Below are 22,630 nucleotides of genomic sequence, written 5' to 3' on the forward strand. Positions count from 1 at the left end.
TCCTCATCCCCACCATCCTCAGTTACCTCTCCAGGCTTCTTGCTACCTTTGTCCTCAAACTACTTTGCCCTAGGTTGGGTGTACAGAGTCCCCCCTTCTTCATTGCCAAGATGCAACTCAAAGAAATGCTGTGTTATATAGCAAAGTCTACCAAAGATCGAAGAAAGTGGAGAGGAATTGCCACATAGGCCCAGAAATCACTTAAAATTGGACATCAACACTCTTCTGGATTTCCCCAGCTATAACTGTTATGGAGAAAGCTCTCTTTTTTTTTTTAAGATTCACACCTGAGCTAACATCGGTTGCCAATCTTCTTCCTTTTTTTTTCCTCTTCTCCCCAAAGCCCCCAGTACATAGTTGTAAATTCTACTTGTGAGTGCCTCTGGTTGTGCTATGTGGGATGTCGCCTCAGCATGGCTTGATGAGCAGTGCCATGTCCACATCCAGGATCCGAACTGGCGAAATCCTAGGCCACTGAAGCGGAGTGCACTAACTTAACCACTCGGCCACGGGGCCGGCCCCGAGAAACTTCTTATTGAGTCTCTTTCCACAGGCCTTAGCCTCGCTCCTCTGCCCCTAGTTCTAAGACCTCAAATCCGTTTCTCCCAAAGCACAAAGCAGGTAGCTCCATCTTCCTCAAACTCCTGATCTGTGACTAGGTCCAGGGACAGAACTTTGCAGAGCCCAAAGGCCCATTAAGTGTTCTCCTAAACCAAAGAGCAGTTATTTTCTCAAGTTCTATCCCCTAGCATACATACATGACTGCAGTTTTAAAACACAGCACCATTTTTTCCCAGGTCATGGCCCTGTTAAACAAAATGAAAATCAGACCAATCAAAATCATCAATCCAGAGGCCTTCTAGTCAACTTTCAGATCCATTTGTGGTTTGCAAATTAATTTTGCTCTGTGGATACCTCTCCAACCCATCCCCTTCTCTGCATCATCACTGCTATTGCCGTGGGCTAGAGGCCCTCACCATTTCACCCTTGACTCCTACCATCGCCTCCTAAACTTGTCTCCCTGACATCAGCCTCTTCCTCTCCCAGTTGCATTCACTTGGCCACCAAAGTTTTGTTTCAAAAATTCAAACTTTATCAGGACACTCTCCCAGTTAAGCACCACGATGACCACCACCAGCTCTCGGAAGCATGTGTTGTCTTAACCAGTCATAACCTACCCCTAACTTAGTCTTCCATCCTCACACCCTTCCATTTTCCTAAGGAGGTGGCCTGTCTGCTATTAAAACACAACTTCTCTTTTCACACCTTGGTATCTTAAAGAGGCCTTTCCCTCTTTGTGGAATGTGACCTATAACATCCTTAAAAATGTCTAGCACTTACACCTACTTTAAGAATCAAGGCCCAGCTTGAACATCACTCCCATGAAGTTCTCTTGGTTCTCATAACCTTCAGTACGTACCTTCATTATTGCATTTTCACATTATGTTGTTCATGGAAGTGTCTCCCCTATGAGGCTATAAAGCAAAAAGGAACATTGGCTTTAACTCATCTTGGTTTCCTAGTACTCAGTGTGATACTTAGCTCTGAGTAGTTGCTCGAGACAAATTCATTTAATTGAATTGAATAGACTTAGTTTTGGTGAGCCATATCAAGAAATAAAGCAAGATATTTAAGGTACTGTGTTAAGCATTTTAAATTAATTTCAACTTAAACCTCTTTAAAATAAGGAAAGAGAAAAAACCCTGATGTATTTCCTTCAAAACCAATGACAATAATGTTTCTTGGATAATGCTGGGAAAATTGGCTCTATTTATGAAGAAAAATAATTTGTATTGATATCTCAAACCATAGTGCAAAAGTGACCCCAAAATGAATTAAAAGCCCCAAAATGAAAGCCACCCAATGATCAGAAGTAATGAACTAAAAGTACCTTAAAATGAATAGATCTTAAAAACACAGAGTTAAGTAAAATCATGAGAAACAGAATTAGATCTAGAATACAACAGCATTTATATAAATAAAAATCATAAATATAAAAATACAAAACAATGAATATTTTCCCAGAATACATTCTTATCCAAAGACATATATTAACCATGTTAGGGTGCTTGCCTCAGGCAGGGTACAGAATGAAGAAGAAAATTGACAAAATAAAACAAGAAAGAAACAGTGCCTGGACTGATGATAATAGTGGGCCATGAAAGAGGATTTTTCAAGGGTATACTCATACATAGAGACATATATTGAACCTGTTTGGGTGGTGTAGTGTGAGAGGAAAATAAAATTTTTTAAATGGGCAACATAGGGGATAGTATATTATGCACTGTCAAATATAAGTTACTCAGTTGTGGATCTAAGGTCTAAATAATGAAATTAAAAGCTTAAACAAATGCAAGAGAATATTCAAAGTCTAGTCTCACAAAACGTTGAGTGTTTAGGGCAGCAGAGGGTCTGCCTTCATGATATGATGTTGCATTCTGATATCTGAAGATCAGCTGGTGGCACCTTTCTGAAGGCAGTGATGCAGAACAGGCTGGGAACGGAGAGGAGATTCAAGCTCCTGCTCTATCTGGGACTTGCTGGGTGATTCCAACAGGCCACTCCACTCCCCTGAGCCTGCTTCCTTATCAGAATGTCACAGATAACAATACCAATGTCTCACCACAGAGGGCTGTGAGAGAGCAAGCAGAAGGCACTGCACCTTATGAATGCTTTCTTTCCCTCCATATATTAAATACACTAAACAAGTAGAGGGAACTCCAGCTCCAGGTGGACAGTGGTGCCTGCCACCCATTGTCAGAAGCCTACAGTCACTGTATCGGAATCAGGGAGGGAGAGAGAGTCCTAAGGAAGAGAAACAGCCCATCCATTGAGCCCACCTAACTGTTGTCTCTTAGCTTTTCTCTTTGGATCTGTTGAAGCTCACTTAGCTGTCTGTGTGTCTTTGGGGAATTATCCAGATTCTGGGGATCTATGGTCAATATAATGCAGACCCTCTCAATTACTGGACTCCCTTGGCCCCCATTTCATCTCCAGAGAATGGAGTCAGATGGAGGTCATGTGATAACAGCCTGAGTCCTACATTTCAAGGGGCTAAGAAGACAGTCCTCATATGGAAGGGTCGCCCTCGAAACTTCCTTCCTGGTTTTTTAGTTTTTTCTGAATAAGGTTAGCCCTGAGCTAACATCTGTGCCAATCTTCCTCTACTTTATATGTGGGTCGCTGCCACAGCATGGGTGTGAAGTAGTGTAGGTCCACGCCCTGGATCTGAACCCGTGAACCCGGGCAGCCAAAGCCGAGAACCCTGAACTTAATCACCCTGAACTTAATCACTAGGCCACCGGGCCGGCCCCTCCTTCCTGTTTTGATGGAAGACAAATTGTTAACTGCTTTTGTGGGACTAAATGGAAGCTTCACCTGTTTTGCTCATCTGCCAACATAAATAAGGAAAATCCTCATTCTTTTATGTGGAACAGTGCATCTGGATTTATTAAATATTATTGCTATTTTGACATAATTTATAGTGTGCCCTACAATTTAGACTGAAGGCAAATATTTATAAAATGTGGGAAATTAGTTTTTAAATGAACTCCAAAATTAGTTGTATTCAGCCAAAAAGGACAATAACTTTTTTAACCATTAGCAGTTTGACCTGCTGTGCTAAAAACCTGAACTCTTCCAGAAGTACACTGAAGAAGACTTACACTGATAACGCCTTAACCATTAGCTTTCTCTCTGGGAACTTGGCACTGTTTTCATGCCATTTTGTACACAGCTGTATAACATGCCCTGGGAACAGGTGAGTGACCAATGGAAAAAGTCATGAAGGAAAGAGAACATTGACTGTTGAAATTCCTCATAAGATTTATATTCTAAGAGCTGGGCCTAGAACTCAAGCCTCTGACTTGATCTTGAAAACCTGGGTTGATCTTGTTGCTTTATGATACCAATTATTCTTTCTATGCAGGAACAAAAAAAGGCACATTTTTCTTGATGCAAAACTTCCTGACTTTGAGCTAAAAATGAAAAAGTAGTGCTCTCCATATTGGCAGATGGACGGACAGCTTGCAAAGGGCTCACTCATATTTTGTCCTTGAGTGTGAGTGTTGTGATGCAGTTCTACACTGTCCACACAGAGGTAAAGCAAGCAAGGAACAGGAGGCCAGCAAGAGAAGAGAACTTTATCTGTGACCTATTGAGCAGTTTTTTGAAACCTGAATTATCACTTTGGGGTTGGCGCATGGGAAAGGGCCAGGAAGTGACAAACAAAATAAATGATGGAATCCAAATGGAAAAGCACTGCTCTGTGAGCTACTGGCTGCATAAAGAGGAAGATGGATACAAATGTTTATCCTACCAATGTGCGTACAGTACTTGGACAAATCAACTTCTAGACTGAAGTACAGTCATGTGATGTTCTGTTCATTCGTTCTGTGCACGAGCCTCATGATGCCATAACCTTAAAGTGATTAATAAACCTGCTACTTTCCATTAAATTGACACAGTCACGTTCTGACAGCAGAAAAGATTTTTATACTGTAAAGCATCAGGAAAGAATAGCGGTGACATAAATTGAACTAGATAAATCTGGTGGCTCTAGTGCCACTGATGTTATTCCTTGCTTACAGCATAGGAAAACAAAACCCCTAGTTCCCAGCTAACTCAATTCAACTCATCAGCAAGATGTTACCCTAATCTTGGGAGACAAGCACAGAAATAAGCTTATAATAAAGAAGAGAGGGATCAATCATCTTATTGGATGTGAAGAATCTTCTATGACTATTACAGGTGTACACAATTTCTTTAAATATCACTCAGATACTAAAGCTTAAATAATAAACTAAAGATAATAGTGTACACCCCAGTCTAGTGCTGTTTTTGTTTAATGGATCATCGAGAAATAGACTCTATAGAGTAGGAACCATATGTTTTCTTTAACACATAATATATATTAAAGATATTAAACATTGATAAAATAACTGCCACTTATTGAGCACCTATGAAATATTAAGTGGGTTTATTAATCTGTTTCCTGAATCCAACAAACATCAAATGAGCAATTATCATGAGTGAGGTAACTCAATTTTCTTTTTAAAAATCTGTCAGCTGAGTGCGTTCTCCAATATAACCACCAATGGAGGTAATGGATATTATGTTGTTATTGCTTAAAATATGTGAAAACCCTTTATACAAAGGACCTCCAATGTCAGTTTAGAATCAAATAATGCTTGTTTCTTTACTTTAAAATTACATATTACTTTGGTTCAAAATATATGTTTTTCACCTTCACTCATCTTTCTTATCAGGGTTGATCCAAAGTGGCTTTTATCTGAGTCAAAAAATTAAATACGTTCTCATACACTCACCACTATTGTGCTAAGCATGATTTCAAAAGAGGGGTTGCCCGAATGCTCTGGGCGAAGGCGTCATCGCCGCTAAGTTTAATGCCTCCCAAGTCTTCGTCAAGGAGAATGCCTGTACTTCTTTTACAGGAGCAAATTCTGATGAGAATGCACAAAAAAGATCGGTCACAGTGGTTTGCAGGATAGTTAAGGAGCTGTAGTCTCTATCTGCCCTCTTCATTCTCTTCTGAGGTCCCTGTCTCTTATTTCACTGAGAAAATCAGACTTCCTCCTTTTTGTCTCAGCATTAAATCTAGGCCATGTACTCTTCCTTCCAAACTCTCCTGCGGAAGAGCTGCCCACGCTCTAATCCAGGGGTTCTCCTTAGCTTTTAAATCTCTGTGGCAACTATAATCAGCCCTCTTTATATTTCTAATAGTGGGATTTTTAAATTTGCCTTCTTTATTTTATGAATTTTGTCAGTTGCTTGTCACTACTGTTAGTCTTTTAAAACAAACAACTTGGCTTCTATTTTAATCTACTTTATTACATCTTTCTTTTAATTTATGTTATATTTATTATTCTAATTCTTCTACATTCCTTGATCCTATTCTGTGTTTCTTTTCTAACTCCTTAGTTTGGAGGTTTCATTTATTTTTAGTCTTTTTTTCTAATATAAACATCCCGGTCTATAAACTTCCCATTAAATATCACTTTCACTGCATCCCCCAAATTTTGTGTGTAGTATTTTTAATATCTTTAAATTATAAGTATTTTCAAATTTCCAATATGATTTCTTTTTTGAACTGTGTATATATTTTTAATGTTTCTTAATTTCTAAAAGTGTGGGGTATGTTTTTGTTTTGTTTGTTCTTGATTTCTAATGCAGTTGTGATCAGAAAAGATGAGATGTATGATAACGGTTTTTTGAAATTTGTTGGGATTATTTCATGTTCCAGTCTGCAGTTAGATTCTGTAAAGTTCCATGTGTGCTGGAAAAGAATATGTATTGTCCAGTCGTTTGTATAGTGTCTCTCTCTCTCTCTCTCTCTCTCTATATATATATATGACCAAGCTTGTTTATGATAGCTTCCATATCATTACAGTTTTCTTCATCTATGAATTACTAAGAAAGAAAGGTGAAAATGATCCCTATGATTGTAAGTTTCCTATTTTTCCTTAAAATTCCACCAAAATCTGTCTTACAGATTTTGAAGCTATGTTATTAGATAATATATTTTAAATTGTCAAAATTTCTGATGCATTACACCTTTTATTAATATTTAATGGCCCTCAGTAATAAATTTTGCTGTAAAGTCTATTTTGTCTGATATTACCATGGATATACCAACTTTCTTTTGATTAATATTTGTCTGATATAATCTTTCCAATCATCTTACTTTCAACATTTCTGTGCTCTTTTGTTTTAGATATGTTTCTTGTAAACAATATAACTTAGAAAAAGATTTTAAAAAATTCAGGCTACTAATCATTGCATTTTAAATCGAGGATTACTTACAATTATTGTGATTACAAACTATTTGGGCATTTTCCCATCTTATTGTTTGCTTTACCTTTACCCCAATTTTTCTCTTTCTCTTTTCTCTACTCCTGCTATCCTTTGGATTAAGCTTTCTCTCTATTTTATTTTTGCCCTCTCCTAGGGTCTGATGTCTGGTCCTGCTAGATTGCTGTGCACTGCCCTAGAGACCTGCACACTGGCCACTGCTTCTCTTTCCTTGAGTTTTCACCCAGTAAACAGAGCTCCAGCAGGCCTGGGGTACATCTGCTTGGACAGTTGCTCACGTTTGCATAACAGCAATTCCAGGTAGTTGGAGAAATATTTGACTTCATTTTCATTCATATGGATAAATAGACCCAATCTAATCTCTCTTTTGAGGATATTTCAACTGCCATGAATGGTATCAGCTAGAATATTCTCTAGACTTCTCAGCAGATGAAGCCTACTTGAGCTTAGTAGTTTACTAAGCTGATGAAGCAAAAGTATTTGCTAGTTATATTGCTTAGCAAATGTCAGTTGCTTTCTTGGGGTACAGAGTGTAAGTCCATACCCCCACTCTTGGCAAGTGGAAACTCCATTTGGGAAGAAGAACATTCCATGCTGAAAACAACAGCAAACAAGAGAAAGGTCTATGATTAAGGACTAAGCTGGGTGGTAGAAGGCTGTACTACTAGAAAGCAGGCATTCAGAAATAGGAATTGTGAGCTGGAGTGGGTGGGAATGGCTTCATGGAAGACGTAGCTGAGCCCAATGAGTAGCACTTGAATTGTACATTCATCTATTGCATAATGTACCATTCTTTATCAGATATTTACCTGTCTATCATTGCTTACTCTGAAGTGCTTCTCAGAATACGAATCACCTGGGAGTCTTGTTAAAGGGCAAATTCTGATTCACTAAGTCTGGGGTGGGACCTGAGATTCTGCATTTCTATAAGGTGATGGGAATGTTGACTCTGCTGGTCCAAAGATCACACTTTGAGTAGCAAGGTGATGGATTATTAGTTCTCTGAGGCAGAGACTATATTACATTCACCTTCACATTCCCAAAACCTAGCATACTGCCCAGCACGTACTAGGCTCGATAAATGTTGAATGAACTCATGAACGAATAAGGATTAAAAAGAAGGAGCATCATTCCAGTGAAGGATTATTCAGAAGGGCAATGGGAAAGGGCAATGTTGATACAAGGAAGACAAAGTGTTAGTTTAACAGGTGTAGACAACTGGGTCAGTTAGGAGTAAATTATGACACTACATGAAAACAAAGCCTAGAATTTTATCTTTGAAAAGTCTTAAAAGGTGGAATCAGTAAGGACTTTGGACACAGGACAAGGATGATGAGAGGATTTTAAAGGTGAATCTTTCATTAAAGCATAAAACTGAGAAATTTCTTCTACCAATAACTGCCATAATTGCACATCAAATACTAACATATTCATGTTACTCAGTTACAGGATTTCTGTAAGATGGGTGCTGACCAACTCATATCTTTTTATACACAACCAAGTCTTTACCACCAGGGCTGGACTAAATATGCTCTCTTACTTTTGGAGTCTCCATTCTACATTATATAAAACATATTAAAACAAACCCACATCCCACAGGAAGCATAATTTATTGCTGTAAAAAAAGTTAAGGATTTTATAATTATGCTTTATGATATTTGGCTACAAGTAACTTTTGATTTATGAATTGGCTATAATTTCTCAGCAGTGATCATGCATACACACCAACTCTCACAGAGTGAGAAAATGTAACTTACAGATGGTTTTCAATGTAATGAAGTGTTTATGGATACTAAATTTATTAATTATTGAAGTTGACACAACGTTAGGTTTTGTGGATGTTTAATCAAACATTTATTCATTTCTATTTTACAGTTCTCACTTTGTATTTTTGAGCCCATAAATTTGATTTCTTGTCTTGAATATTTTTAAATCCCTGGAAAGCCCCAAAGCCTTAATCATGTGCTCATAGGATATAATGAATAAATTGGCCCTACCTCTATCCCCTGCCAGCTTTAATCCTGCATCAAGAATATGATCAATCATTTTTATGACCTTAGAAACAATTGGCAATGCCAATCCCTGTATCATAAAAGAAGAAACCAGCCTATGTGATATTGCTATAATGGCGAATGGGCCAGTTTTTTTTTCTTTTTAAGATTGGCACCTGAGCTAACATCTGTTGCCAATCTTTCTTCTTCTCCTTCTCCTCCTTCTCCTCCTTCTCCTCCTTCTCCTTCTTCCTAAAGCCCCCCAGTACATACTTGTATATTCTAGTTGTAGGTCCTTCTGGTTCTGCTATGTGGGATGCCGCCTCAGCATGGCTTGATGAGCAGTGCTAGGTCTGCGCCCAGGATCCAAACTGGTGAAACCCTGGGCCACTGAAGCAGAGCACGTGAACTTAACCACTTGGCCACGGAGCTGGCCCCAGAATGTGCCAGTTTTACTTCAAAACATCAAGTAGGAAGTTACTTCTCATTTCTGCAGTGTTGGTACACCCACTTTCTTTAGACATGATCTTTGCTGCCCAAGTTCTCTCTGCTATAAGACTTCTTAAGTTCAGACATTAACTGACATGAATTTTTAAAAAGACGTTACTTAAAGTATGAAGCAAAAGAAGCTGTCCTTGAGCCTAATCTAGTCTATGGAATTCATCAGCTCTTAATTATGTACTGTATGGCAAAGTTTGCTAAAGGTTGAGACTTCCAAATGACGAAAGAGCAGAGAATTGTAAAATCATTTACATTTTCTTTTAGATGTTATTTTAGTCTTTATCTCAGATGTCCTAGGGACTTCCAATACTTTAAAATAATGGAATCATTGTAGTAGGATCTCATGGTCTTCCCTACTATGCTTCCCCCCAAAGCACCTTTCTGATATTCTAACAACAGAAAACCAAGCAACAGAAAGCAGAATGAGTGTTCTCTGAAAGGTACAGAGAAGGAAAGAAGAACGTTTTTGAGGGCCTACTGCATGCTTGTCACCTTACCTACATCCTCTCGTTTAACCCTGAGGACAATCCTATGTGGTCAACATTGGAAATAAGTGTGGAAATAGTCTGGGGTCAGCCAGCTGAAGAAGGTGGCAGATGCAGGTTTTAAACCCAAAGCTGGATCTAAAGCCAAAGCCATGTCTTTGCACATCATCTCTGGAAATGGACTTTTTTTGGGGGATTCATGCCACCCTAAGACACAGAGGTAATTATGTAGACTTAAACTTTTAGTTTCCAGCATCTACTAGACTATTTAATGATCCAATGTGTATTGACTGACTGATTCATTAAGTAAAGTTGGTGAAAATGTCAATATAGTCTTGAATAATTGAAATCTGATTTTATTGATATTTAATATTAAAATTAATTTAATATTGATGGGAATTTTGTTTCTGTCTCCCATTTCCAAAGAGTTTGTTCAACTTTCTTACAAAGTAAATCTGCTTGTCTTTTTCATGTTAAGAATTATTTTTTACGCAATTTTATTAGACATCCACTAATTTATTTGCCACTAGTTAAATATATTACTGTAACATGTATTATTTCTTAAAATAGGACCTGGAGTTATTTTGACTAAAATAATTCCTCCTTAGAAGTCCCATTTGCAGAGTCTATTTCAGACATGCCTTTTGAACTTAGTTTTGATCTGTGTTTACTGTGTATCACTAGTCTTCTATTTATAGCTAGGGGATTAACATTCCCATGTTCCCTTTGACCTATTATTCCCAACATCTAATTCCTTCACTGAGACCTAATTAAATGTAAATTAAAGTATTTGAGAGTCCAAATTACTTAAGTGAAGTGATGTGGTCTGTGTTCAGTAAGAATTTGAACATTTTCTTAAAGAACTGAAAGCTGATTTTATTTACCCACAATTATATTTTGTGTAATATTGAAGATCATATTAGTCTCGTTTGATATAAGAACTGTAAAAAACAATTGATCCATTGGAGCAGCTAAGTAAATCTTTAGTGTTACAGGCTTAGAGCTTTTAGGCTCCTGTTACAGAATACCCTAGCCTGGGTGGCTTACAAACAACAGAAATTTATTTCTCACAGTTCTGAAACCTGGGAAGTCCAAGATCAAGACACCAGCACACTCTGCGTCCGGTGAGGGCTTGCTTTCTGGTCCACAAATGGCCATCTTCTTGTCATGTCCTCACATAGAACATGTGCAAGGAACAAGCAAGCTCTCTGGGGTTTCTTTTATAGGGGCACTAATCTAATTCATAAGGGCTCCTCCCTCATGATCTAATCACCTCCCAAAGGCCCCACTTCCAAATACTATCACATTGGGGATTAGGTTTCAATTTACGAATTTTGGAGGGACACAAACATTCAGTCTATAGCAGTTCCTAAGTATCTTTTAAGTATATATTTAGAGGTTAGGTATCAGAGAAAAGCTATATAGAAGTTCTTTAACAAAAGTAGGATGAACCTAGATAGAACAGTTCCTGCTAGTTGCCTACTCAATACCCATTCTCTCCTTCTTCCCAGAAGACTCATTTTCCCAAACTGTCTTGGAGCAAGGGTTGGCCATGTGACACCAAGATGATATGTGTAACACAAGACAAAGCTTTCAGAGGGTTCTGAAAAAGCTTCTGCTCTTGTGATTAAAGAAAACAGCTGGCATGGGCCTTCTCTATTCTTACTGCCTTGAATGTGATTATGAAGTGTGAAATTGCAGCATTCATCTTGTGGTCATTCACCAACAAGCATGAGGGAAAAGCAAGAGAATCACAGCCATGCTGGACTTGATATCATGGAGCCACAAAACCAATGCTAGTAGCCATCTGCCACCTCTAGATTCCTTGATACGTGAGAATAAATCCTGATAAGACGCTTTCAGTTGTTGTGTTACGTGCAACTGAATGCATTCCTAACACTACACTTGTGAACTTTCCTTCTAAGACTTTGCCACTCAAAGCATGTAGTGCATGAACCAGCAGCCTCACCGTCACCTGGGAGCTTGTTAGAAATGCAGAATCTCAGGCTCACCTGAGACTCTCTGAATCAGAAACTGCATTTTAACAAGATTCCTCAAGTGATTTGTATGCACATTAAAGTTGGAAAATCACAGTTCTAGGACCTTATGGAAACAGGGAAAAAATATACTCTGTATACACACATAGAATAACAGTAATTTTTCCAAACAAGGAATAATAAAGAAAAAAAGGGGATCAGAAGGTTTAGTTTCAACTATTTGTCTGGGTATTTGTCTGTATATCACCTTTTATGTATCAGGCATTTTATATGTATATACATACATATACGCATACATATATATACACATACATACATACTACAGTTTATATTCATTATATTATATAAACCTCAGCTATAGTAAGCATTTAGTCATTGATTCATGTGGTATAGATGAGAAAATGAGGCTTAAAAAGTGAAATAATCTCCTGAGCCATCAAGACAGAGCTGTTTTTTGAACCTGGGTCTTCCTGACTTCAAAGTCCACCTCTTTCTGCTATACTACACTGACTTTCTGGCTACAGGTTGAAAAGAGGTGGAAAATGAATAAAAACTTTTGAAGGGAGGGAAGATGTGCTTTAATGGTGAGGGCCCAATAGAACAGACTGCTAGGGTCTGCATCTCTGGGCATAATTTGGGAGATTAGGGAGATCAAAGGCTCCTGGAGGAAAAGGGAACAAGATGGGGAAATATAGGGGAGAAAGGAGTTGACATTGTGAATGGCAAATTACAGGCACACACAATTCAGACAAACTAAAGCTGTTAAGAATAAAGAAGCAACCAACGTTATGAAATGGACTTGTTTCAGAAATCCTCAGCCAGAATTCTAAACTCACGCAGTTGTTTTCTGGCATGATGTCCAGGAGATCACTTCTTATCTGAAACACTCATTTTTGCTCATATTCATAGGCAATTCTGCTGACTATGCTGTTGGCTTAGCATTGCACATCTGGTCAGGGGGCCTCATATGGCAAATCTGAACTGCCTAAAATGGTGTCGATTCACATAACCTGTGAAAACACAGACTGAAATCAACAAGCATTAGGACATATTTATTTTTCCTTAAGAACCGTAATGTTCAGTGGAAATGACTATGAAGGAATGTGGACAGTCACTGACATTGTATGGATCAAGGGGAGGCCCATTTTCCAAAAAGTATTGGCTCCTTCAGCAACAATCATGAAGAAAAACCAAAAGAGAAACTTCCTGTTGACCAACACTGGGAGGGCGATAACTTGCCTTGACTTCTCACTTTTGTACTTGGATCAAAATCTCTATCATTAGAGATCCTCTTAATTAACTTAGAAAACAAAGGTGAAGAGTTGTCCCCAAAAAAGCTCCACTTAGTAAATGTTTTATAAAATGTTTTATAAAACTCAGAAGAGGAGAGGAGGCCAGGAGACTCCTCTTTCCCATTGGTGTCTGACTATTTATTAAGCCAAGATAAATGGAACTTCCTAAGACATTGTTTTGATAGCGTTATTTCTTTGCTTTAAAAAAATATGATTCAGAGGCCGGCCCAGGGGAACAGTGGCTAAGTTCATGTACTCTGCTTCAGCAGCCCAGGGTTCACAGGTTCAGATCCCAGGCGCAGACCTGCAGACTGCTCATCAAGCCGTGCTGAGGTGGCATCCCACATACAAAATACAGGAAGATTGGCAACAGATGTTAGCTCAGGGAGAATCTTCCTCAGCAAAAGTAAATAAATAAATAAATCCTCTTGCTTACACTAATGGAATACTATGCAACAGTAAATCCAAGGGTCAGAAAATTCTCTATGTTCTGATGTGGGAAGGTGCCCAGGTTACATTGTTGAGTGAAAAATGCAAGGCATACAACACTGTATATAGAACAATACCTTTTGCAAAGAAAAAGTGGGAAATAAGAATAAATATTTATAGGAGTAAAACTTCTCAAGAAATAGAGTTTCATGTATTTTGCCTTTTAAATCGAGTAAATCTATGAGCTATTCAAAAATAGCAATAAAATGAAATAAAACCTATTAAAAATCAAGTGAAACAGGTTTCTGATCTGGTTAACAAACCATAAAGTGACAATTAAACCGTGAGCTAAAACTACTATTCAAATATCTTTAAGTGTACAATTCAGTGGTTTTTAGTATATTTACAAATTGTGCGCCCATCATACTAATTCCAGAACACTTTCGTCGTTCCAAAAAGAAAGCTGGTGCATTAGCAGTCACTCCCCATTCCCCATTCCCCTAGTCCACTATTAAGTTTTTGAACTATAAAACACTTAAGCACAACATGAATTCCAAACAACACTCAAAGCTGGTTTTTAAATAGCACTCGTTACAGTAGCACTCGTGATCAATATCTACAACATGATTTCTAGCAGATTTAAGTGTACTATTGAGCTCAGTATCTCCATCATCATCTCCCCCTCCGCCTCCTCCTTCTTCTTATTACTATCTTGAGGCCAATTTGCGTCCTGTAGAAGCACAATGCTCACATTCACACAGTGTTGCCAGACCTACCCCCCCCCCCTTTAAGTCTTCATCACTAAATTCTCGTCATCTTGTCTTCTGCTATAGGCATACTTGGGAATTTACACATCATTATAATAAACACCTAAAACTTTTGCTGTCTATTTGGTTTGGGGTTTTACATTTTAATTAGAATGTCAAAGTGAATTTCCAAAAAAGGGAGAAAGAGGAAAGAAGAGGAAAATAAAAAGAATGCTTCCTATTCCTGACATATTATTTTCACGTGTTACAAATTGTCCATATCTACTATAGAAATTCAAATGTTATAAATAAAACCAAAGTTAAAAAACTTTTCTCTGTAAGATAGAGGTGTGAGAATGGCAACTGAAGAAGGTTAGCCTAATTAAGGAAGTCATTCAACAAATATTTATTGAGTACCTAACATGTGCAAGGCGTGGTAAGAAAGTGATAGGAAGAGTGTCACTGGCAGACAAGAGAGAAGGTGAAATTGCCCCCAACCCACTATGTCTATATTTCTCATTTTGTAAAGGATCTTTTATTCGGTTGTCATTTCTTACTTCTCCCCAGCTTCTGGGTGTTCACTAAGCTTTTTTATTATAATGCTGAACCTCTTGGCATCTCCTTTTCTTTGCCTCCACAGCCATCACATTGGTTCATGGTCTTACCTTCTCCCACCTGGATAAAGAGATGGCTCCTCACGTGGGTCTCGCACAGCCTCAAATGCCCTTCTCCTCCAATTCACCCTCTTCATGGCTACCAGAAGCATTTATCTAAAGCACAGACCTATTCATGTCAATTCCCTCATTAAAATCATCCAGTGGCTTCCCCTAGGCTGCAGGATAAATTCTACTCCTTAGCATGGCATATAAGGCCTCCAAACCTAGCCATAGCCCACGTCTCTAGCATGAGCAATCACATAGATTGCCCTCCCGACTCTGGGGCTGCTCACACAACTAATTCCCTTCATAGCATTCCCCAAGACAGGTCATACAGTTCCCCACATCCAAACATCTAGTCTCCTCTTTACGCTGTTCCCCATGTCAACGGTTCCTCCCCATCGCTGCCCACTTAGAACACTTCCTCTCACCCCCTAAGATCCAACTCAAGTGACACCTTGTCTCTGATGCCTTCTTTGGTGGAAACGTACCACCATCACAGACGCAATCCTTTTAGAAGGATTCAAGACTCTCACAGGATTTATTTAGTACCTCCTTCCAAATTCTTGATGTTCAGGAGCAGAGTTGGGTTATACTCTGAGGATAATGAGTTTTCATTTTGTGTCTGGTTGCTCTAGATAATAGGGAAGAGTGGTTGGGCACCCAGTGATGTAAGCTAAAATAATTATGGCAGCCCATCCTTTATGAACCTTAGGGAGTGTTTGATAAGTCTGAAGGGAACTGGAGAATGTCACCAAAAACAGTCCAATGGTTTGGACTGTCCAAAGGACAAGGTTTTCACGGGTGAAACAGAATGTAATTCCATATATTTGCCATTATTTTCAGTCAGCCTAAAGAAACCAGGTATAAAATAGCAGACTGTAAACAACAATACCTGTAGCTTCATCCGTTTTCTGGTAGTTTTTAAAAAAATAAAGTTTAAGCAGGGTTAAAAATTATGTTTTTCATACTTCTTCATATTTCAGATGAGGGTAAACATCTGTACTGTGGTAATCTTTCGTAAAAAGTTAACTTTTCAATCAGGGTCCAGTCAGGAAAAGGAAAATCACACCAGCTATTTTATCAGAAAGAATTTGACATAAGGAATTGGTTGAACAGGTATGGAAGTACTGAAGGGACATAAAGGGCCCACTGAGGTAAGATGTAGTAACTGCAAGAACCCTAGGGCTGAGGGAATGAAGGGAAGAGTTTGGGGTTATCAGAGCCTAGAAGATTAGAGGAGGAGCTGCATAGCACTGGGACCCAGGCCTTTGAAGAGGGGCACTGGTTGGCTGGTGCTGGTATCTCTGAGGCAGCGCAATGAGGCTGGTTCTGGGAATATGAAAAACAAACCTGGAAACTTAAAACAACTGCCACTGCCAGGTGAAGAGCCATTGCCAGGGTGGTACTGACAGGAACAAGAAGCAAATAGTAAAGAGCAAACCCCTCCAGCCTCATGATCTCCCTGCAGCCCCCAACTCTTTTGTCTAACCACAACAGGGAAGCAACTGGAAAAGAGAAATGAAGCTTGCAGACTCTCAGTCCCACCATCTGAGAGAAGAGTGTAGAAGACTGAGTTTGGGCTGAGAGACAATAGCTTAGTGATTGGTGCATTTCCTAATTTAGTAATGTTTAGGTCCATGTTTAAATATAAGAAAAATTCCCATGTAGGAGCAAATGTACGCAAATTTAAATTCTAAAAATCTATCAGCTTTATAATTATAAGTTAATTATAAGTTATGTGGGGGCCTGGAATTGGCCACCCCAAGATATGTCTCTTTGGCATGATTATTTGAGGCTGGTTACTTTGCAGACAGGAAAGCAACTTAAGAGTAGAATTTACTTACCCTTTGTAAGAGACATTTACATTGTAAAGGAACTCTCCATCTGTAAAGATATCTCCCTCTCTACCAGGAAGAAGGGGGGATGACCTTATCTCTAGAAACTCTTAATCAATGGGGAAGGCAAGGACTTAAATCTGCATTTGTTTATTGTGCTTGTCTGGTAACCTCCTGTAAGTGACTCCCCCCACCCCCAACATCCTCCTTTGTCTTTAGCTGGATATGATATTTAAGTGAGGACTTCAGCCATTTTGGTGAGTTGTTCAGCTTGCCTGAGCCTCTCCCATGTATACATGTTATAAAGCTTTGTTTAATTTTCTCCTGCTATTCTGTCTCACGTGAATTTAATTCATCCTCCGGCCAGATGAACCCACATTGTGTAGAGGAAATGTCTTCCTCCCCTACAGTTACATAGTTTGTGTGTTAATGTCTTGGATTCATGGTTTCAGGGCTCCCGTCAGCTCTCAGTAACAGATGCCTTAAAAGTTCTAAATCCGACTTGGAAATAGGATCAATGTCAATGAGATGTGTACCCAACTGAACACACATTTCAAGGTTAGCATCCCTGGCCGCTACCCACAAGATGCCAGTAGTGCCCTTACCCCTAAGTTGTGACAACCAAAAAACATCTCCAGGCATGGCCAAATGTCCCCTGGGGGCCAAAATCACCCTGATTGAGAACCACTGGTTTACCACCACATGAGTACAATGTTGGTTAAATGTTTTTGATAATCATAAAGAGAAATGAGAAATAATCTTCTTATTTTTACCATCCCTAACTGAAATAGCCTCTCTGCTAACTCAGTGTGAAATTTGTATCTGTTTTTCAAAATCCTGTCAGCTTTATTTTGGAAAAAATTATTTCTCATCTTTGGGGAGACCATTCCTATGTTTGGATCAGAGTCTTTTCATCAGTGCTTGTAACTGAACAGAGAAGATTCCTGAATCTGAGTGTGCTTTGTTGCATTCCCAAGGACAAAGCTCAAAATACTGAGTTATGTTTTTTAAATGCTGCATACTATTTATCCTAGGCTTTTGTGGTCGGAAGCCAGAGTTCTAAGATGTCTGAGTCGTGAAAACTCTCAAACTGGAATTTTTAAAAAAAGAGGTGAAAGCAGAAAATAATTTCTCTCAACAATCAGTTTTTAGATTCATTAGTCAAGGAACCATTAAATACAAATAATAAAAATGGAAGAAATTTGTCTCTGTTTAGCCAAATACCTAAGAATGTTTGAAATAATTGTCACTGATATTTGAAATGTTTGTTTCTCTTTTTCATATACTTTCAAGAGAAAACCCAACAGAAATAAATACAACACAAAGAAAATGTAGGCTTCCAAAGCACATTTGGTTAGGTGCACTAATAACTAATTTTGCTTAAATTTCCTTAAATATGGAAAGAGGGTCATTTATCCCACCAGAGCTATTCCATACAATTAATGAATATTCCATACAATTAATTAATTCCATACAATTAATGAAGCCAATATTAATAGTCATAAATAGTTCAATCAAAAGCATGTCTCTCTATTCACTGATGTTATTAAAATAGTTTCTGTCCAAGGAGATTTGGTCTCTCCCTTTTCTTTTTCTCCCCTTCCTCTTTGTAATGCATAATACACACTCAATGTGGAAATTTACAAAACACCAAAATAAAGAAGAAACTACTCTCAAAAACCAGACAATATTTTAGTGTATTTCATTCATCATAGCATTTTTTTCTCTCCACTAATTTTGTCGATGCATTCATTTATCAAAAAGGCATAGCTGTTAATTGGGATCATACTTTCTTTAAGTTTTATAGCTGAATTTTTTATTGAAAATTATATCATGAACATTCTCATAAGGCTAAATATTCTTCAAAAAGATAAAGTATTTTCAACTTGTTCATGTTGGAGTAACATACTTAATTGTGTTTAGTTTTTTCTAAAAGTATTAGAACTCATGGAATTAAGCTTCTTTGATGATTTATTCAGTGTCTCTATGACTTTTAAATCAAGTTCTAAATTTACTGTAAAAAAAATCTCTAATTTTCTGTTGCCTAGGTTCTCGTCTTTATTTTCTGCATCCAAAACAAAGCTGAGATTTGGGAATTTGTAAATCACTTCTTGCTATATATCACCGATGTAAATCACTCCTGCTTATGTACAGTAGTTATCACAGTGCTTGGCACATAGTCAGATTTCAATGAAAGTTAGTCAGTACTATTCTTAGAATTCTCATGATTATTCTACTTGAAACTTCAGCTTTGAGAATGAAGTAAACTCCATAAAAGGAGTACCTAAATACGAATTCACACATGTTAATCTAGGTCAGGGTTTCTCAGTCTCAGCATGACTGAAATTTAGAACTGGATAATACTTTGTTGGGGGATTGACCTGTACATTGTAGGCTATTTAGCCGTATCCCGGGTCTCTACCTACTAAATGCCAGTGGTACTCCCCCACACACAGTTGTCACAACCAAACATGTCCCCAGACATTGCCAACTCCCCCTTGGGAGGCAGAATTGCCCCAGGTGAAGAACCTCTGCTCTAGGTAAATCTGTCTGAAGCATGAAAATATCCCTTTATAAAGACCTTTTGCCATCTCCAAGCCTTTGGCATGAGTGTTTTATTCTAAAATCTCTATACAGGGTAAGGTTGCCTTTTTTCCTGAGACATCTCTTAAGCTTCCTCATGTTCTTCTTGAGATACCAAAATGTGGATGGTGCCAGAACTAGTCACCAGAGATGTCTGAGCCAATAGAATTGAACAAAGAGGCACACAATGAAGATATCTGGCTGAAGGTCTGTGCACTTGGAAACCAGAACATCCTTCCATTCTCCTCTAAAACCATACAGGACCGCATGATGTTGGAATGATGAATGAAAAGAAAATACCCATGAAGAACACACTGCCTCCTCCATATTCTTAATCTTCTCCTTATTTGTGCAGTATAAAGACTGCAAGTTACTTCACTGTTAATAGCAATGTAAAAGTAAGCAAAAAATTAGTTTTAAAACTTAAATTACTAATATAACTAACATATCTGGAATACATAAGGCATTTTTACTTTGGAGGAAATACAGTATATAGTATCTATCCCTATAGTTTGCCCAAAGTTGGGATAATATATATATTTTTGCTTTCTTTCCATCATTAGCTTAAAATCATATTGGAATTTAAAGGTTTATTTAGCAGAATATCAACTTCCATGAGAATATAAGGAAAGGAAAACCAATCATGACTTTTGAGCATATTAGAGTGATGCTAGCTGTTGTAACAATAAACCACTTAAATTTAATGGCTAAACTAAACAGGACAGAACTTTAGTTCTCACTCATAGTAGACCAATTTGGATATTTCCAGTCCCTGGGCAGGTAGTTTTCCTCCATGGAGATCTGCCATTCCCTAAGGCCTCAGGTCCTCTGTCTCAGGAAAAGAGAATACTAGAGGTACCAGTGTTTTTGAAGACCCAATCTGAACGGAGAAACTCAATTTGATGCACATTTCATTGGTGAGAGCTAGTGGCATGGTCATATCTGAATCAAGAGCAGCTGGAAAACAGCGCCAGGCTGGGCAGCTGCCTTGCAGTAGTCACACCTCATGATGAAAGGGGAACACAATTGTTGGTGGACAGTGAGCATCCTGCCATAATGAATAAACTTCTTTAACTCAAAGCAATTTGAAAAAAAAAGATTTAGTAATTGCTATGGGTTGAATTTTGTCCCCCCAAAAGATATGCTAAAGTTCTAACCCCCAGTACCTCAGAATGTAACCTTATTTGGAAATAGAGTCATTGCAGATATAATTAGTTAAGATGAGTTCATACTGGGGTAGAGTGGACCCTTAATTCAATATAACTGGTGTCCTTATGAAAAAAGGGAGAGACATACAGGAAGAAGATAGCTACATGATGACAGAGGCAGAGATTGGAGTCATATGTCTACCAGCCAAGGAATGCCAAGGATTTCTGGCAAGCACCAGAAGCTAGAAGAGGCATGGAAGGACACTCACCTAGAAGCTTCAGAGGGAGCATGGCCCTGATGATATCTTGATTTCAGACTTTTGGCCTCCAGAACTGTGAGAAAATTAATTTCTGTTGCCTCAAGCTATCCAGTTAGTGGAACTTTGTTACGGCCACGCTTGGAAAGTAATACAGCAATCAAACACCAACATGTAATATGAAACAGTCATGTGAACACTCCCTGGGCCTGCATATTCTGTCTACCTTTGACTTTTAAGTATCTCTACTTTATTTTTGCTGAAGGAAATCTGGCTGATGGCGGAAGAAAGTGGAGGGGAGCTCGTTGGAGAAACAGAGCTCTTTGGTTATGATTTTATTGGCCTCATCCATACTCCCTCAGAGAGGCAGTTACATCTCAGTACACATCTTTCTCCATTGCTGTTCCTTGAATTTCTTGAAAATGATCCTCTGTATTTTGCCTCTTGGGGTTCTAAGAGGGCCTCCTTTGGAAAAGGAGTTATTATAAGAGGCAATAAACAATATTGGGACAGGAGCTGTTCATCCGCGCAGATTCCCTTGGTGCTTTCAGAACGTGCTTCTGTCTCCTCATAACTCCTATGCCATCTCCCTCATGGCACCTCTGCTTCCTTCTGTCTGCTCTGTTTTTCTTCACGTCCTGCCCAGCCAATGCTCATTGTATTTTCCCATCCAGATTTCACCTGGAGCTAATCTCATTGGCTTAACTAGTTCCTACTGCCTTATTAGGCAAAGCCTTTACACCAGGTCATCTCAGGGGACTCCCCACCCTGTAGAGACTCCGCCCTTTGTTCTTGGGCCACCTTGGCTCCAACCAGATGGCCTCTCCTGTGCTAAGAACAGGCCATCACCAATTCCCCATTAGGATGATGTGTATGAGGTGTGGTCAGCTAGGAGGAGACTCTGCACTTTGCTGGTTAGTACATCTGACATGTCCAACACAGACCCAATATATGCTGCTAGTCTCTCCACTATCTTAATTGCTTATTCTTGATGCATGTCATTTTATCTTTTGAGGTGATGCAGTTACTCAACACAAGTAAAGGCACAAAAGCAGAGCCCAGGCTAGTTCAGAGGCTAAGCGATGGGAGCAATAATGGCTCCTACTAATAGCTAACTCTTATAGAGAACTTTCTAAGAAGCAAAGAAGCAGGAAGTCTCCTAAACCCTTCACATGTATTAACTCATTTAATGTTCACAAAAACCCTCCAATTGGGTACCATAGTACCCCCATTTTATAGGAAAGGAAACTGAGGTAAAGAGAGATCAAGTAACTTGCTCACACGTGTGCATTAATAAATAGCTAAGAAGGTATATATAAGGTAAAAAATGACAAAAGGCCTTGAAAAACCAAAGACATCTGAACTGAATTTGGTAAGACACAGACACTGAGGTTTTTGAAGCCAGAATGATCAACAAGGGTAGATGAAACAGAGACTTTTGAGGCTAGGGGCAGAGGGCTCAGTCAGGAAGCTCCTGCAGAAATCCAGCTTCTGGGCTGGCCCAGTGGCATAGTGGTTAAGTTTGTGTGCTCCACTCCAGTGGCACGGGGTTTGCAGGTTTGGATCCCGGGCCTGAACCTACACACCACTCATCAAGCCATGTTGTGGCAGTGTCCCACATACAAAATAGAGGAAGATTGACACAGATGTTAGCTCAGGGACAGTCTTCCTCACCAAAAAAAAGAAATAAAGAAAAAGAGAAATCAGGTTCAGGGGACAGGTTCTGAACTGAGCGATGGCAAGGCAGTTGAGATAAGAAGCAGGTAGTCAGAATCTCAGTCCTGTAGGACTCCCAGAGTAATGAGAGCAGCTGTTAACAGTCAGGAATCAATAAGAGAAAGGGAAGTGCTAGGAGAACAATATGAATTGAGTTGTA

General features: G+C 38.8%; 1 long non-coding RNA gene across 2 annotated transcripts in view; it reads right to left on the reverse strand.

Moving 5' to 3' along the window:
* Window positions 1-536: 536 nt before the first annotated feature.
* Window positions 537-22,630, reverse strand: part of LOC139042806 (uncharacterized) — a 64,657-nt gene continuing 42,563 nt past the window's right edge. For both annotated transcript variants that reach the window (XR_011499945.1, XR_011499944.1), the window contains 2 exons: window positions 1,421-1,475; window positions 537-806 (listed from right to left, as the gene is read on the reverse strand). This is a non-coding gene — a long non-coding RNA (uncharacterized lncRNA). The remainder of the gene's footprint in view (window positions 807-1,420; window positions 1,476-22,630) is intronic.

The sequence above is a fragment of the Equus asinus genome, chromosome X, assembly GCF_041296235.1.
Source record: "Equus asinus isolate D_3611 breed Donkey chromosome X, EquAss-T2T_v2, whole genome shotgun sequence".
Taxonomy (NCBI): Eukaryota; Metazoa; Chordata; class Mammalia; order Perissodactyla; family Equidae; genus Equus; species Equus asinus.